The 19,373-nt window shown below is 42.2% G+C and overlaps 1 protein-coding gene and 1 pseudogene across 1 annotated transcript in view; both read left to right on the top strand.

The window, feature by feature from the left end:
* ATP8A2 (ATPase phospholipid transporting 8A2) overlaps positions 1 to 19,373 on the top strand; it is a 608,051-nt gene that overhangs the window by 347,516 nt on the left and 241,162 nt on the right. The gene's annotated exons all lie outside the window — the stretch shown is intronic.
* Positions 14,585 to 14,702, top strand: LOC131814192 (U6 spliceosomal RNA; annotated as a pseudogene).

Here is a 19,373-nt window from a genome sequence, read left to right as displayed (position 1 = left end):
CACTACAAAATAAGTCCAGCTTGGCTTGGAGAAGAGCCACACAGATGGAAAATAGTAGAGAGACAGTAAATAAAATGTATCCTAAATGGCAGGGTTACCATTTGTAGCTTGATGTTATTGGGATTTGTAAGCTGTATCCCATTTTATTTTAGGAGAAATAAACTTATGTTAATGAAGTTGGCAGATGATCCCAAATCAGAGGAGATTTCAAAAACCTGGAAGGACAGAAATATTATAATTATACCTTTAGGAGATTAAAAATATGAGCAGGAAATAACAAAATGAGATACAGCTTGGGAAATGCACACTCAGCGCAACTGGGGAAAAATAATGTGAAATGCAGAATCCAAGTGAACAGAAGACATGCATAGTAAAATGCCAAAGAATAGCAATCTTTGGAAGTATCCACTGGACCCCCACGTTACATGACAATGAAAGGATCATTAGGGACCACCTATGTTGCTCATCCTCAATAAAGAGATGGCTTGTTTGGTGGAGAAGACACACAGCAGTGTTTGTTTTGGTTTCCATAATTTCACTATTAAAGAGCTGAGGAGACCAGAAGGCGGCCATTGGTAGAAAGTGGCAAGCACCAGGAAGGATGGGGGTGTAATAGCAGAAGAGAGGAAGGTCTGAATTGATCCTATGATAGTGGGGTCCATCAATAGAGATGCACCTCAGGGAAATATAGGAGACAATATCAGGTTGAAGATCCAAGAGGGAGGCAGGAGAAGCTGTAGATCGCTTCACTGTGGGGCTTGGTGGAGGGGGTGGTCATTGTAATACCCACAAAAAGGATTAGGGTAGGCAAGTCCAGGTTGGCAGGAAAGACAGTGAGTCTCCTATTTGTTGCTAAGCAGAAGCTAAAGAGAGGTTCAGCTATAGGGGTTTCTAGTTACACAAATACCTGTATAGTCCAACTGGATTAATCTGTAATCTAACTTGGGGTGTCAGTTATTGATATAAAATATCAGGTAATTATATCACATAGAAGTTTAGATTTTTTTCCTAGAAGGCCAAGAAATGTGAGAATCTCAGACCCCTTGGCCAAAACAAGAAAGCCAATCTTTAAGTATTCCTTCCTGTGCATAAGACTGTGTTTCACCTTTCTTAAATATAGCTATCTTAAATCCATTTTAAAAATCAGACATTTACCAACACATACAGTTTTTCAGAACTTCCATAAGAAAATAACTTAAGAATAAAATGAGTTCTCGTGTTTTAGTTTGTCACATTATTTTAGTTAGTTAGTTTAGTTTAGTTTAGTTTTGTCTGAAAAATCAACTGATTCCAAGAAAATCATGGAAATTTGGATGAGTACTGGATGTAAATTCAACATTCTAAGAATGCTGATAATGTGTGAAGTTGAAATCAGATTGTTGGTTAGTGTCTCAAAATATTAGGAGTGATGCTCTCCCTTGGTAGTAATCAGCAGTTAATGAGCAGAGTATCCAGAATAGAAGTGTCCCTGAGATAGCTGAGACATACTCTCAAGCAAAATTTTAGTTCTTAAATGTAAAAGCTTAGGAAAATTTAATTATTGATTCAACTAAAATGCAACTTTTATGAAATGAGAGCTCAATGTCATGACACGTTCAGGAAGGGCACTAGACCCAGGACTCAAGAGAATTGTGTTCTGAGGCTGGATCTGCCTCCTTGGCTGTGAGAGCTTTGACAAGGCTCTGGAGATGCCTGAACCTGAGTCCACCATACCTGAGGGCAGGTGCCTGCCTTCCTCTCATTCTTTGTTATAGACATTCAGGAGGTCTGGATGATTATCAACAGAAATCCCAGCAACCTTTCTTAGAGGTATTTCTAAGAGTCACATTGCTTGACGTACATATGAGGTATAGGAGATGAGCTACCCATGTAAAATACATTGTTAATGTCCACAATGACCATGTGACTAAAGAAGATAACAAAGGGGGACATTTGGTATTGTTGGTATTTCAACACCAGATAGTTGCCTGACAAGGTAGGGACTAATTTGACTTACTTGAATCCCCCTGACTTTTTTTTATTGGTGGTGAATCTTTTGGACATTCGCTCTGGGAATATGAAGCGGGACCTCATAGCCCGGGATTTTGAGAACAGGTAGAAGAAGCAGTGGTTTGGAAGTGACCTTTGGAGGTTTAAGAGAAGGCCACTTCTGTCCTTCTCAATCTCAAAGATCTGGAAGGTGGGGCGAGGTGTAGTGCACACAAGAGTTGGGGGTCTTTTATTGGGGAATCAGTTTCCATTTTGGGAGGTAGAAGATTTCTGAAGAGGTGTAAGATGTAGGGGTGTTATGAGTTGAATTGTCTCTCTTATCCAATAGGACTCCCTTTTTATAAAGGAGAGACTTGAACCCAGGCACACAGGGAAAACACCATGTAAAGATGAAGGGAGAAATTGGGGTTAAGTTTTCTGCAAGCCACGGAATGCCACAGATTGCTACCATACACCACCAGGAGCCAAGAGAGAGGCATGGAAGAGGTTGTCCCTCACAGTCCTCAAAAGGAAACAACCCAGCCCTTGACCTAAGTAAAACTTCTAGCCTCCAGAACTGTGAGATAATACATTGCTCTGTTTTAAGCCAGTTTATGGGATTTTGTGGTGGCAGCCCCAGGAGAATAATACGAAAGGAGATGGTGTCACGAGGGAGAAATTCTGGTAAGATTCTAGCAGAGTGGCGGATGGTCCGGTCATAGGAAAGGAAGCTCAGAGAATAAGCTTGATACACAGGAGATAATGGGGACTTGCTCCCACTGTGGGTGGCCACAGAATCTGGGAACATTGCTTTGCTCCTACATACAGAATTTACCAGTTACATTTTTCATTTGTAATGGTGGAAGTTGCATCAGGTTCTGGCAGATGTGGGACTGGAAAAGCTTAAAGAAACATCAGACAAATGTGTCTTGAGGTGTCAAGCAGCACCACTGAAAGAGCTCTGCAGTGATTTGTTCTGAAGCTTTCAGCAAGCCGATCAATTTCATCCCCTTCACCTGTTGCGGAGTTTTTCTGAACCTTAGCGAGAATGCTAATTAGTTATGAAAACCTGTATTGATGAATGAGGTGAAGGTCCTCTGAGGAGCATGTACACCATCAGTTAACAGTTGATTTATTCGTTGATGGAATGTCCTTGGAAAGCATATTGCAGGTTATAAGGCAAGTCTTTGAAATGTTGTAGGATGTAAGTTAATCCTGTGACTACATCTATTACTTATGAAAGAAGAAGTATATACTGTCTTTTATAGTATACCAGAAGCTTTTAAAGTCATTACTTATCTTCTATTGTGGGTCTGGTTTAGTAATTTTTGTAAACCAACATCCCCCAGTATGTGCCCTGATCCTATGAAAGGGAAAAGACTGCAGTCCGTTCACCCCAAGTCTGAATTTTCTTGGGCAGCTGCCCAATTCTTTCCGGTTCCTTGGCTTATAAACCGCTATGACTGTAATAGATGTGATTTAGCCCTGAAGCTGGAGGCAGACTATTTTTCTTCATTCTCATCCGTTTTCATCCGTAGTAAAATAAATGGTAATACTTGCATTCGCCCTCCTGCTTCTCTTTCCTGCCTCCCTTAGATGTATCCATCAGCCAAATATGCAGGTCTGTGGGGTCACAGATGCTAGTAGGAAATGCATGCTGTATATACAAATGTGTTTTTGGACATTTCATTTAGACTGCACTTTCCTTGGCCCTTTTGAAAGGACTAAGATGGAGGAAGGGCAGGACTTCACTTTTACACACAGGGTTCCATAGTTTGAGATTATGAGATCACTTCAGTTCCGTCAGTGATATTAACAATTAGGAGGTTAATAGCAAGCTGATAATTACACTGAGAATCCAGATGGCATTAGTGATCCCAACCCACGTGTGTCCTTATATATGTGACCTTGATTAGAAATCTCAAAAGCCACTGTGACTGTGAGTAACCTGCCCCAGACAGTGTTTGTAATAACTGGCTCCTTACAAAGCATGCTGTAAAACCAAAAGTGAGTTCATCCCAAGGGGTATACTGGAGTTTTCTTATCTTTGCTAGATTGCGTTTTCAGAGGAAAGAACCTTAGTTTTTTGTTTGTTTGTTTTTGTTTTTTTTAAATACAGTCCCATGTCTTGCAGACAATACAGAGGGAAATCATTAAGTCAGAGAAAGACAAATACTGTGTGATACCACTTATACATGGAATCTGAGAAAGCCGAACTCCTAGAATGAGAGACCAAAATGGCAGTGACCAGCAGTTGGGGAGGAGGGGGAAGAGGAGGTGTTGGTCAGAGAAGAGAAACTTGCAATTGTAAGATGAATAAGTTCTGGGGATCTAATGTACAGCATGGTCATCAGAGCTAATGGTATTGTGTTAGAGACTTGAAAGTTGCCCAGAGAGGAGATCTGCACCATTCCCTCCACAGAAAAGCCAGCAATTATGTGACATGAGGCAGTTGTTAGCTAACACTGTGGTGGTAATCATTTTGCAGTGTATCATTGTACCAAATCAGCATTTGTCTGCCTTACACTTACTCAGTGTTACATGAACACCCTTGGAGAAAGCTGTAGTGCTTTTCTGGTTGTGTTATACGATCGAGAGGAGTGTGTATCTGTAGGACAGCGCTAGGGTAAGGGACCCACCAGCTCAGATTTGGCTTGCGAACTGTAGGGATTAGGTGGGAGGGATGATAGTATATAATTCACTTCCCCCCTTATTCTCCTGAGGCTGATGACGAGCCATGTGCGTTATGCTGCAAGCTGACTGACGTCAGTGGGAAGTGTCATGCTCAGTGACAGGGAAGCCAGCCTAGAATTTAAAGCAAATTGTCCATTTAACTTATCTTTATTTATATCCTGTTTTGGTTCTAAAAAATGGACAGGAGATGCTTGAATTTGATCTAGCATCATTTTCAGGAATGTCTCACAAGGACTTAGAATATCTCATTTGCTTCTTCTAAGTCCATCTCTGCTCTGAGCTCCGCTTCTGCCCTGTGACTGAGTATGGAATTTTCCTATGACTGGGCGTGTGCTGGGGTGCTTTCACATAGAAGTAAATATGAATTCAGCCAAGATAGAGTTGATAAAAGATAGGGCAGTGGGTCCTATTTAAAGAATGAAGTGACTGTCATGTGAATTAAATAAGTGCCAGGATTAATTTCTAGGCACTAGTAGAACTTTTAAAAATAAGATTGTTTTTAAGCAAACAAATACACACCTGAGTTTCATCCTCTAGTTCGGTTTCCTAGGTTTATTTAGGGTGTGTGTGTGTGTGTGTGTGTGCGCGCACATGCTTGCTAAAAAGGATATTTTAGTAAGAGAGAAATAGTGTAAGAATAGACTTGCCCAGCTTTGACAGAATGCCAAGCATAAGGCTGACTAAATCCTATGTTTGTGCCCTGTATTGTTTTCACCATACTCTGGGTACCTTAGGGGAATGACTTCTCATTCCTCTGCTGTGAACCTTTGTAAAAATGCCATTCAGTACCAAAGAGGATCCTCCAGAGCAAATATTCTTCAGAAAAGACTTTAAAATCCAGATAGTGCAATTCGTATTCCTCACTTTTTCAGCTGAAATTGGTGTGCTTAACGGCATGCTCAATGAACTAATGGTAAAAGCCCACTCAAGACTAAAATCCCCAAAACAAACAACTTCAGTGATAACAAGGAAGACTTGTACAGAGCATTCAGGCTGTAGAGATTTGCATACTGACATAGACTTGACACAGAATGGATGACAGGGTCTGGGCATCTCTCTTGGTTATTTAACCTGGAAAATAAGAAGAGGGCATATGAAGCCATTGAAAGAATTTGAAGTTGAACTAGGGCGTTTTCACAATCCCTTTTTGTGCACATAATTATCTCTTTTTAAAGAAAAGTATTTGAGGTCACTTAGTATACTATAGTTGCTCAAATATTTGTGAAATTTCATTATAGTTAGAAGAAAATTAAGCCAGGCTGAGTCTATAATGCTCCCTTCTCACTTGTTGGAGATTCTGATGATCACGTACTGAGAGGGAACTTTCCTAGCACATTCTCTTTCCTGGACAGATGATAGATCTGCCCCACAACAGTAGCAAAGCGTTTCTTCAATAGCTAAAAATCTGACCATTCCAGCTGAAGACTATTTAGAGAGAAGTACATTTAAGACTGAGTTGTATAAAAAGGTTCAAGAGAAAGCCTTTTTTTTTTTTTTTTTACATCCAGAGTTAAAATCACTGTGGAAAAATTCACATGTATTTCTTAATTCTATACTTCAGCATTGTGGTATCATCTCCAGCTTTTCTGCCTGTGTTTTCAAAATACCCCTGTGACCAGAGCTGCTTAGATAGGATGTGTTTAGTTCCAGCCGGGGGAATCCCAGAGCCCACAGAGGACCATGTTCCATCTGGGCTATGCTCCTCTACTTCCTCTGTAAAATGAGATCCTTCTTCCTTGTGCTTCCTGATCTCACCCAGGAGTTTTTCAAGTAGTTTTTGACAAGGGAGGATGTTACCATCTTTGAGAAGACTTAGAATGGTAGTTTTTGTGTTTCTGTACACATATATGAGATCAGAAATGGGGATCAGTAGAAACTGATATTCACTTCAACTACAATGCATTTATTCTTTCCATTAGTAGTAATAAGGGATCAGAGCCCATCAGAGCCAGAGCGTCTGAGTAGGAAAACATGTCTAGTTGTGTGTGCTCTTTGGGCTCCTATATCTCTGTAAGAAGGAAAGAACTGTGGGAAGGTCAGTAAAAGAGTCAGCTTTCAGGTTTGTATTTCCAAATTTTGTGGTGTTGCCACATAAGAGTTTAAAAACACGAAGGGATTCAATTTTAATTTTTCGGCAGACATAGTAAAGGGTATCATAATGTCTTCCACATACCAGAGAACCTTCACCGAACAATCTTTGCCCTGAAGGCTGCCTGCATAGGAGCCCTTATGATACGGTGAGATCTGTGTGAAAACGGAGGAGGCAAGCCCCAGACGTCGAGGGGGAATTTAGCCACAAGGGGTTGCATTCTAAGGAGAGGGACTGCTCTGCAAATAATCTAGCATAGACTGGTGTGGAGTATATGGAAGGGAGGTAATATGATAGAGTTTAAAGATTTATGCTTTATGTATTACTATGCCATTTAATCATAACATCCTGTAAGGCGTTCACCATCATCCCCATTTTATAAATTAAGAAAGGGAAGTAAGGAGTAGCCCCCAAACACACCAGTAAATTCGTTAAGGTAATATTGAAGTCACTAAGAAGTGTTCCTTGGGGATCTAAAATTAGAAAATTGTGGCTTTTCAGCAAGATGACGGTTTTAGCTGGCCTAGCTCAGTTATTTTGCTACAAGTATCTAAGTTAGTTTTGTTTCTGACAAGGAGAGTCATTGGATTCTAAAAACTTGATTTAGCTAATTCAGAAAATATGAGGGTTAACTGTAAACATATTCATTGTTCATAGTGATTTGAGCATTAATTTGGTTTAAATTTCAATTAAAAGAGTTAAGTAGAGATACATTTGTACTATATTTTGGCTCTGTTTTCAAAACAGTGTATAATAAATAGTATGGAACACGGTGAATGGACTAAATAATATAAATTAAGAAAATCTCATAGTAGGGAAATTATTTTTCCACAAGAGGAGGTGATGAGATTCTCCCCTGTGCTATTTCACGGGGAAGATTTTTTCAGCAGACTCCTCAGAGTTCCACCAAATGGTTTTGAAGTTTCTGAAGAACTGACCTGATTTTTCTCCTCACTACACATCTGAACTTTCTTAGGCTTTTGGAACTTTTTTCTGTTTTCAATGTTATATAAACTCTTCGGTTTGACCATTGAATGAAATGTTATGACATTGAAAGGGGAAAAAATCCTATAAGCATTAATCAATGTAAGAGATTTGTTGCTTTTTCATTCGACCCCAACCGGCTTTCATCCTGACATACACCATCCTGGAGGCATCGGCTGCTTGTTTAATTGTTAAGTACAGAACGTGGTTTGATCTCTTTCTTGTGCTTTCAGTCCTGGTAAATTAATCAAAAGAAGTTACTGCTCTGCTGGGCATTAGCCTGGGTTTAGATGTTTCTGCTTCAGGGCCTGTTCATCAACGAAAATGCTTTTAAGCTCCAAATGGAGAGTAAACAGTATCGTTGCGGCCGCTTTGAGCTGAGCCATTACTTGTGACCCGCTTACATTTGGGAAGGGGCCTGTTTGTATTAGCAGCTATTCTGGTTTGGGTCGTAACATTTTCAGAATGTTTCTTCTTCCTCTTTTTATTTTAATGTTCTCAGCATTTACAAAGAGCCACCCCTACCATCGCCACCACACATACATCCCATAGGCACTTCCATCTCCAAGTGTGGAAATCGGAATGTGGAAACCCAGTCGGGTCCTATGCCCAAATTTCTGTGAAGTCTGAAATCTCAACTATGTGGAGTAACTGGTGTTTGTTGTTAGAGGACAATGGAATGATAACGCCCACGAGATGGACGTTCTAAGAGCAGTTCTTATGGACAGGAAACTAGATTCATTTCCGTGAGTTAGCAGTTGACTTTCTTATTATCACTGGTGCTGTTTGTGCCACATGTTGAACAAAAGGAAACAGTCTTCGCCTCCTAGGAAGTAGTTCCTTGAGAAAGACGGACACATAAACGGTCGTTTCAGGGGCATGAGGTGGAGTGTGCTGATTAAGGGATTTACCAGGGACTCCAGGACGTAGAGGAGACTGGCGGGCGAGCTTGGGTTGGTGGGGTTGGTGGGGTTGGTGGGGTTGGTGGGGTTGGTGGAGACCTCTCCCAAGGCGGAGGGGACACTGACGCCGGTCTGCAAAATGGAGTAGAAGTTAGCGGAGGGAGGAGATAGGGGACTGAAGGAGCAACTTGGTCAGGAGGAGAAGCAGGGCGGCCGGACGGTGGGTGGGTAGGGGATGGGACGTGGGCTTTGTCATGGAGGAAGAAGCCTCATTAGACACAACGCTCTCAGAGTCCATTTCAGTTACATGTCTTTAGCAGCTTCGTCGAGGTATAATGTAGAAATAAAAACGGCCCATGCTTAATGTGTACAATTTGATATTTGGACAAATGCAAGCACCCATGAAACCTTCACTGCAAAGTAATGGACATATACCCATCACCTTCCAAAGTGTGATTGGGAAGCTTCTGGAATGGTGATATACTCTACTTAGACTCATTCCTAGAGGGGGATCCTCAGGAATTCAAGAAAGTACAGTAGGAAGAGTGGCCTTCTGAGTAGGGCAAGGCTGCTGTGTAGACAATAGTGGAGGGCAACAAACCCACGGGGTTTCAGCAGATTTTCTTTAAAAATGAAAAGGAAGTTAAAACAGGAAGTTTGGGTCATTATTGAGAAGAATGAATTACTTGAGATAACTGTAATACTGTCTCATGATCAGTGACATCTAAGTTTACTTTGCTCAGCAGGGAGCTTGCTTCCCCCTCTCTCTCTGCTTGACTTTCTGTCTACTTGTGATCTCTCTCTGTCAAATAAATAAATAAAATCTTTAAAAAAAAAATAATAATTATTTGTGAATTATTTGTGTGTCAAGAGTTCCTACTTGTATAGAAAATTTCTATCTTGAAAGAGATGCTCTGGAAAAACATAGAAGTCCTTTTGGGATTACATTGGTAGTTCTGTAAAGTAACATGGAAGCACTGTATCTGTTTTTGAAGCCTGAGAATTTGCTGTTCTATTTGTGCAGGGTCTGAAATTAAAGTGAGCTTTGGGCCTGTGTCACAGTGTCCTGGAAAACTGAGAGAGGCTCAGGGGCATGTGCACAAGGGTGCTGGTGAGCTCACAACCAGCACTGCTGTCTTCAGGGCACAAACTCCACATTTTCCTGATGAAACGTAGCCTACTGCCTATGTGTGATTGATTTGGGGGGGGGGGGGGTGGGAGGTTCCGGAGTCTCTTACAACCGTTTCCATATTTATTTGGAGGGAACTAAGTTAATCCCACCCCCTTGGCTTATTTTGAATTCAGCCTCATCAGCCAATGTTTAGTGAGGCTGAGACTATAGGAAAGAGATGGTGCCTGGAATGGGAGGCATAGAGGCAGGGTGTCAAGAAACATCAGCCTCTTGTTTTGCGGGACTTTTCCATGTGTTTTGGTATTTAGAACGTGGAGCCTAATTCTGTGAGCCTGTAGATGTCCTACCGTGTAACACAACCCAAATGGCTACGCTCAAGGGCAAAGGTGACCATGAAGGTTTTAAGGAGGAGTCCAATTGAGTAAGGTCTCAAAGGGTATTTAATTGGCTTTTGTTTTTAAGAACTTATTTGCTTTGTCCTGATAATAGTAGTACCTATTTTCCATGTGAAACACAGAGAACAAAAGGGAAGGAATAATTCGCCTAAATCTGTGCTTGTCAGAAGCAAACACTTTCTCAGTCGTTTTCTTCTGCACTTCTATCTCGGCATGTCCACGTGTCTCCTTCCTGGCTGTCCCAAACTGACGCCGCTGGGCGTACAGTCTCTCCGCCTGCTGTCTTCGTTTGGTGGTACACCATGGACATCTGTCCCTGTTCCGCGGGACACATTTTAGGTCTCTGGCGTTCTTGACGGTATGGTACTTAGGGACGGTGCTCTCAGGGCTGTCGGTGACCCAGCACTGCGTCTACTGACCCGTCTACTTTCTTATCAGACGTTCTTGCAGTTGATTGCCTGTTCAGAAGCTACGAACAGTCCTGTCTAGGCGTGTTGGTAGTAGGGTAGGGTGCTTATTGACCCACACGTCGACTTGTGTATTTCTGTTGTATTTAGTTTTTGACAAATTCTGTTCAAGCTCTTCCCTTCTCCTGGGCTGTCCTTTGGCCGGTTTGGCCCACCATCTCCTCCTTTTCCTCTCAGCACTAGCACAGAGGAAGACAGCTACAGTTTTCTGTTTTGTTTCGCTTTTGTTTTTGTTTTGTTGTGTTTTTGTTTGTGGGTTTGTGTTTTGCGGACTCGCCAGCCTCCAGTGTGTCTTCAGCTGCTCTCTCGGGTACTGGCAATTTTCCCCTGAAGTTCAGCTGGCTGGAGTGGTATAGACAGGACTTAGTGCTCTTATTGGAACAGCGGGTACTGGCCCCAGCATGTTTAAGAACACCGTATAGGCAAAAAAGCAGGTGAATCTGGGAAGGGGCATCCCAAGCAGACCTGGAGTATGCCCACTGGGACTTACAGCCTGAGTGAAAATGCCTAGGTCCCATAGCTGGTCCCATAGCTGGTCCCATAGCTGCCTTTGGCTCAACCCGCACGCACATCCAGAAAACCATCTTTAGCTTGAGCTGGCGGCTGAATAGCCGCCCAGCTCAGTGCTGATTCATAGGAGTGTTGGCCAGACACTCTGGTTGTGTGGTTATTCACTTCCCCTTCCCTTTGATGAATACAGTGCTCTGCCTTCTAGAGCCGTGTGTCGCTGTAAATTTGGAGACTCATCCTAGTGGGGGAAAAGGGTGCACAAATATTCTCTGAGTGCCAGCCATGGGCCAGTATTGAGGTGAACATTGGGGTATATTGCAAAACAGTGAGTGCAGTGCTGTCCTTTGTCGGCGGAGCACAGAGAAAAACTTATCCTCAGCATGGACGGATGGAGGATGGACTCCCCATGTCTGTGATGATGTTTCCCAGCTTCTGTCTTAGAGACATGTTGTCATGAGACCTGGCAGCGCCCTGAGTCTCGTGGGATAACGTTCTGGAGAGAAGCAGCTCCCTGAGTGTGGGAAGGGTCTCCTTTGCCACTGTGCTTGGTGGGTGGGTGTACACACACACCGCAAAAAAAAAAAAAAAAAAAAAAAAAAGGAGAGAGAGAGAAGCACCACGTGTGTCAAAACTTGGCCCTCAGAGTTAAAGAAAAGTCTGCTTCCTTAGTTGACAGAGCATCTGGAAGAAATAGAGAATGGCTATTTCCTAATGACCATTAAAGTGTATTAAGCCAGCCTTCACGCATACTTTTCTCTCCTTCATTCACTCAAGGATTTGAAAAAAGAAATCACTCCCCTTGCACTTAGCCTCATGTGTGTCTGACTTGTTCCAAGAGCTGTTAGGCACACCGCTGACACCATCTGACTCCGTCAAGATTGAGAGCCCCCCCCCCATCAGGTGCTGTAGCACCTCAAAAGCATCAGGCTATCCTTACAAATCTAACTTAATTGCCCGATGCATTTACATTGGTTAGCTAGTTTGCTACAGTCGATGTAGCTGGATTATTCAATACATTTTCCTTTGTGCTATTAATGACCTGAACTTCATTACCTGCCAATAAAGAGTTCCAGAATGTGCAAAGAAAGCTGACAAAGAGCATTGGTGGTTTATTCAACTAACTGGCCTGGCGTCTGCTTTTCTACTGCTCGGATTATCGGAGAGCAAGTCAAACAGAACACGTTCAGTGCTGTGCTCCCTGCCCAGACCCAGCAGACTGTTATCTTTCCAGGAAGCAGTGGCTTTCTGTTTGCTTCTTTGGAAAGTTTTAAATATTTCAAATGGAAGAAACCCTATGTGACTTTTTTGAGCTTTTACTAATCTGATTTAATGGCTTGTATATATAGCTAGCTTCATAAAAGTCAGCCAAAACTTCTTTTCAATAATATTGAAAATATTTTTCTTTGAGTAAAAATTAATATCTTAAATTTTAAAAGAACTTTACCTAGATTTTTGGAGCTCACATAAAGTCCCAGGTAAGTAGAGTGTCCTGAAGAATTGTCTGATGTCCAAAAGTAGGCAGAGATGTCTTATCTTTAAAATTTGTTCAGAACAGATATAAACAAGTTCAGGTTTTAGTTTAACTTTTTTTAAATAATATTTAATCATCCTTTTAGAGATAAAGTGCTTTTTAGATTTTACTTTTTACTATAGCAACACATCATCTGTGATGTGAAAGAATACATAATGACAACGTTCATTGGGATTTTTAGGTTAACTGAAAGTGGTCATCTGCTGGAGGGGGTAGTTTTGGTTTTTCTTTAAGATTTTATTTATTTGTTTGACACAGAGAGAGAGCACAAACAGGGGGAGCAGAAGAGGGAGAAGCAGACTCCCCTCTGAGCAGGACCCTGGGATCATGACCTGGGGTTCATTCTGTGTTTGACTTATTCATTGGTGTTATTTTGCATAGTTAGGCTTGCTTGAAATTTGTCTTTTACCAATTCTGTCCATTTTCTTTGGGAAGAGTAAAATGGATTATGGACTTCTATTTTATTAATTGTATCCCTATTGAGTTATTTACTGTTTCATTTCACTTCGAGAGACAAGAGTAAGAGGAAAAACTATTTCTCATACACAAACGAGAAAGAATTGTGCTTCCATGTTTGTTGATCATGGGGAGATCATGCTTATGGCAGCTGCACATTTTTTGGTGTTTGTAATGTGTTCTAATGAACAGCTGACCTGATATTAGGGTATGACGACAGACTAAGCTAATTACACAGTTCTAACCATTCAAGCAAAACTCTGATATTATTACAATTCCATCTGCAGAGGCAGGCTTTCCCCACTTTAACTCCCAATTTCGCTCAGGGACAAAGCTTCTAAGAGAGGTGTGCTGACCATTGTTTGTTCTTTGTTCCCACTCGTTCGCTGCTCCAGACCTCCATGTGCTCCATTTCCCTCACAGCATCTAGCAGAACTGCTTCTATTATTCTTGCAATGTGATCCGTGGAGGGAAACTTAGCAGCCGCCATGATGTGCCAAGCACTTTGTTGGATGCATGACCAATTAAAAACGGAAGACGTAATCTTACCCTGCAAGAACTCACAGTCTTACTTGTGTTTTCATACATTCATATTCAGTATGTATGAATGTTAGTGTGAATTAGTATGCAATTTCGTGGGTTGGTATATAAAGAAATTATGTAAAGTTCTACATGAAAGCAGTCTGATGCAGGACTTTGAGGGAGTGTGGGACACACAAGGCAAAATTTTCTTCTCTGCTGTCTCTTGTTCCGGAAACCCTAGGAGGCCCTGAAGCCAGGAACTTGGGGGAGGACCTTCTTAGCCAGGACTAGCATGGAGCCTGGATGGTGATGAGGGGTGGTGGTCACTTAATCTGAGTCGAGTAGAAGCCAAGACGTGGATTTTTCCCCCATCTTTCAGAATGCTTGCTCACCTTTAGTGTGCATTTGGTCTCCATGAGGCATGTGGCAGTGGGGACAGTCACAAGTCAAAAGCGAGAACAGAGACTGAGTATCAGGTAACTTTGTGGGCCTCCCATAGGGCTGGGCATAGCTGATCCCTTGCATGTGCCCTGGCCCCCAGCCTGGGCTGGCCCAGCAGCAGAACAAGGTGGAGCTGGTGTTTGCACAGTAGCCTCCAGTAGAGCTGGGTGGCTGAGCAGGCAGACCTGGGGTGAGACAGCTGTGGTTAGGTCCTGTTGTGGCCACTAGTTAGGTTACATGACCTTGGACACACTGTGTCAACCACTCTGAGCTTAGTTTTCTCGCCCTTGAGTTGGTCAGGGTGATGCTCCTGACTTCTCAGAGTTGCACTGAGGATTAAATCAGCCAGTGTGTGGAGGGCACGTAGCTCTGTTACTGATGAATAAGTAGTGTGTGTTAAATTGGCACTTGCTGCTGCTCCTTTTTGACTATTATTATTTTTGTAAAATAACAAAATATTGCTTTTGCTTTCAACTTAAGAGGTTAAGTTTGAATGCTCACTTTGGCAGCACATATACTAAAATTGGAAGAATACATGGAAAATACAGGGAAGATCAGCATGGTTCCTGCACAAGGATGATATACAAATTTATGAAAAATTTCATTTTTTCTAAAGAAAGCAGTATAGGTTCTAGAGCTTAAGAAACATTAGAAACCCTCGGCGTTGGTCACAGAGGCAAGAGCCCAGAACCAGGGAGGTTGTCTATATGAGTGGAGGCAAGGATGCCAGTTCTGCCCTATCTGTGGATTTCTCTCACATGAAGCATTCCCCACCATCCCTCCTGAATGTTTCTCTGATCACACGTGGTCATTACCTGAGCTCTATCCTCCCTCCTCCGCAGCCTGAACGCAGAGCACACCAAAAACCTGAAAGAGAACCGGCTCTCCGTGGGATGAGGAAGGGGGTGGGGGGCTGTTGTAAGAAGGGTAAGATTTTCTAAGCAACCCACAGGATCCTAAAGGCTTTCCCCACATGTAGGTTGGGGTCACCTTGGACCTCAGGTAATAGAATCTGGGTGTAGGCCATAGGATTCAGAGGGAAGAAAGCAAAAACAAAACAACAACAACAACAAAAACAAAAAGCTTCATTGGGCACAGTGCATGCTTTTATCACCTGGGTATCCCTGGAGCCCAAAGGAAGATCTGGCATGCACTTGTCACTTTGCCTTGGAAACGGGGTCACTAAGTGGGTGACAGGTCATTTTGTTACGTTGTCTGAAAAATTCTAACACCGAAGGTATCATTGTTTTAGATTCTATCTAGAGTATAGCAATTCAACTTAATGAGATACTATGCATTTGTGTGTGAGAAATAGAAAAAGAGGATATTCATTCTAACTTTGCTTGCTATAACACTGCTGTAGCCTCTCCTAACACATTCCCTTAGTTGAGGCTCCGTTTGGTTGATGACTCCCATTGTCAACGGCGAGGTGGATATAACTGCAAGATTTAGGCATGGCTCACCTTCTGCATTGTATTTCTTGACTGTCACATCTGAAGTTTCTTGGTTGGAGCTTTCTTCATTCTGAACTCCCCTTTTGTAGCCCTAGTGCAAGCAGGCCTGTATGTAGCTAGCTCTGGTTCTGATCTCCTCACTGTCTCAGCGTCAGGCTCTCTGCCCGGACAGCAGTGTGGTCTTGCTCACTTGTCCACTGCAGCTGCCAGCCAAGGTGAACAGGGCAGGTGCTGGTAGCACCGACCCCGCCTATCAAACCACATAAATGGCAAGCTTGATTTCTAGGTGTGGTATCTACTGTTTATGGGAGGCGGTAACCTGATTAATCTGATTGGCATATTAATTTACTCTGAAAAGTGTAGCCACCAGGTGGACTTGAAAGTTGGGATTTGGGCTTCTCTGAACAGGCGTTATAATAAACAAATGCTTTAATCCACCTTTTTCTTTGATCAAAACTGAAAGATGATCATTACTCCTTTAGTATTATAAGTATATTCTTGAGGGTGATGTGAGAACAATTAAAATTAAGAAGGAGGACCCAAGGAGAACTGTGTTTGAAGTCCAGAGCAATCATTTAAAAATGGGCAGCTCAACAGATATTTGTTTGTTAACAATTGTATTTGGTGCTACAGGTTTTAAAGATGAGTAAAAGAAATCCCTAAGACCAGGTAGCTAATAGCCTAATTATGGAGACAGAAATACACAGCCAGCAATATTTCAGACCAGACTCTGTCCAAAGAAGTGCTATTATGATAGTCTTAATCAATTAGAAGAGCAAATTACAAAGTAAGCTTGCAGTAGATTAAGTTGACTACTCTTACACTTAGCTGTTCTGATTGATTATTTCGGTGGGTGCTCAGTGTCTTGGGGCTCGTGTTCTGTCTTTACACAGACCTTCCTGTGGACGGTCACTGTGCCCACCCTTGCACCAGCCCCACCACCAGACCCGCCAGCCCCTCCTGCCTGATGTCCGTCAGTCTTTCTCTGTCACTGCCCAGGATTTTAGCAGATGTAGAGAACCAGTAGGAGTCATTCTCATGTTATGCTTTGGCAATGGGAGAATACTGCTGCTTCCCCAACCCCAACCCCGATAGACTTTATTTTTTAGAACTGTTTTAGGTCACAGCAAAATTGAGTAGAAGGTACAGAGATTTTACAACACAGGCAGAGCCTTCCCCACTCCACTATCAACATCCACTCTCTGCCCCCGACACTGTACATTTGTTACAATCAATGAACCTACATGTCACTCGGACTCCATAGTTCACATTAGAGTTCACTCTTGGTGTATATTCTATGGGTTCAGAAAAATGTAACTCCAGAAAAGCATTATCATTTCCTGCTATTGAGATCAAGGATTAGTGGCTTATTATCCAGAGGCTTTAGGTTTGAGAAGGGGTATACGATTCTTGGAAGAAAGAACTCTGTATAACTTCTCTGCATTTCCACCCAACAAATTCCACTCTCGATTTTTTCCGATTTGAGAGAGTGGGTGCACATGGCATCTGTCACTGCTGTCCCTGTGGCTCTCTAGGGCTCTGGGTTGCTTGGATCAGGCCTCAGCTGAAGGTCAAGAGGCAGATAGGCTGCCCCACTTTTTCCAGAGTACAGGTAGTTACAGTTTGGCTTACTTATTGGACTGGTAATCAGGTGACCTTTACAACAGGTGAGGGGCAGGTCTAATTAAAATCATTCCTTAAGCGTCTTAGTCGTCATTTATTTTCAGTCGTGCATGAGCTCATGATCCCTAGTCCTGAAGGAGCCATAAGCTTGCTCTGAAATGTCAAAACTCAAAGCCTTCTCAGGTTTCCTCTCAGTTCTATTTCCTATTCCCACCATCCCCACAGCAGAGGCCAGGCACGCTGTTTTGAAATACTAGTGAAATTTGCAGTGGAGAACAATAAATGTATGTTAACTCCAAGGAAGGCAGACACTCCTAAGAGAGTTTGGGGGGCTTTAATAAAGCATTTCAAGGAAGCAGAGTATCGAATTAATGCTTTTTGTGCTAAAAACATTAAGGTATTTAAATGTGTTATTCTAATCCCTGTTTCAGCCTGGGAACAGAAGGATCTAATATCTTTTATTTAAATCCCAGCCTTCCTAGTCTGGGCCCTTCTTTTCAGCCTAGGACAGGAAGAAACAGACTATAGCCAGTTGACTTCAGTGAATATAAACCTGTATGTAATTCACAACATACGACCTATTAAATTTTTACATCAAATGTGTTTGCCCAGATCTTCATATATTCTATATCATTTAGTGGAGATGTTAGGTTTCCAGAAGCTAGATTCCTGTAGGAGTGCCACTCTAATTGTTCTGTTTCCTGGGAATGCAATAAAATTGTCATGGACACAAGTACAGATGCATAAATTCTGAGCCCCCAAGCAGGGGATACTTATTTCAAAGTGAGCCCTTTCTGATTGTGGAGTAAACTGATCTCGGGCAGACAGGGTGTCCTCCCTTTCTCAGAGAGCCACTCTGAAAGCCTCAGCTGCGCGGGTAGCATTTACGGCCAAAGCGCGGGCGGGATCAGGTTATAAGGTTTTTGTTCGGTGAATGAAGAATATCAAGTTCCCTCACAGCTCATGACTGTGCAATGGCTGGTCTCTGCCTCCTATGCTGGACAGAAGAGAAGACTCACAGAATGGTGAAGGCAGTCACCAGTCAAATAGTAATTAAGATCAGTGATAAATATAGAGCCTCATTCCCAAATTGGTCGTTCGGGTTTATTCCCTGCCCTCCTCCACCCCTGACCAGAATTCTTGTTTGTTGAGAAGTTTTTTGGATTTTGAAATCAAGATTTAGGGGCCATATACGTGTGACTTTGGATGACTAGTGTCTAGTCTAAAATTATTCATATTTAAATCTTGGATAATGCATTCCACATAAAAGTGTAGAATACTTGGATTAAGACACTGGCAAGGTTGTTTTTCAAGGTTTGATACTAAAACATAGGAGAATCGAGACCACATTTTGTGCAGTATGTGTGTGTGTGAGTGTGTGTAACACTGAGATCATCAGTGACCCCTTAAGACTGTAGTATTAAATTGGGTTAGTCCAGTGAACCTTTGAAACAATAAGGAAATTATTACTAGCAATTGTTAGTGTATTGTTATAGTGGCCAATTTATACAAATAGTATTTTTTTTTTTTTTTATAAACATATATTTTTATCCCCAGGGGTACAGGTCTGTGAATCACCAGGTTTACACACTTCACAGCACTCACCAAATCACATACCCTCCCCAGTTACAAATAGTATTTTTAAAAAGCTCTCACACTCTGTCGCTTCCAGCCCGCCTAGCTGCCCCTCCGTTCCCCTCCCCCTTTTTGACAGAGTGTGAAGGAGAGCTCATCTCCTCCTTCTGAAAGCTGAGGTCTCTTTTGCAGGGAGGAAACATTTAAGCTTAGTATTTTTGAAAAAAATGAATCCTTACGCGATGTTGAAAATAATCTTTTTGCTTTTAGGATGCTATGGAAGTTTTCAGCTTTCTGCAATTTGAATTTAATATATACTCAAACAGATGTGTTCAATTCCTAAAATGACTGTGGAATTCCACCACCAAGATACAAAGCAGGAGGACAGCACAGCTACTGGTTCCCCATCCCTCACCTGGCACAGTCAGACATGTCACATCGTGCCAGCAGCGTAACCCAAGGGAGCTTCACGCAGGGAATGTTATCAGAACATCCCCAAATAAGCAATGTGTCAGGACATATGGGCTCTTCAGTTAGCTGCTAAGTAGCTCTTGGGGTTTACTGCCCGTATTTCTCAAGGGTGGCTGGATCACATCAGGGTTCTGAGCTGTATCACCAATAGTGAGATCT

This window comes from Mustela lutreola, chromosome 13 (genome assembly GCF_030435805.1).
Source record: "Mustela lutreola isolate mMusLut2 chromosome 13, mMusLut2.pri, whole genome shotgun sequence".
In the NCBI taxonomy this organism is placed as follows: domain Eukaryota; kingdom Metazoa; phylum Chordata; class Mammalia; order Carnivora; family Mustelidae; genus Mustela; species Mustela lutreola.
The sequence above is the reverse complement of the archived record's forward strand: the minus strand, read 5'-3'. Positions and strand labels throughout refer to the sequence as shown.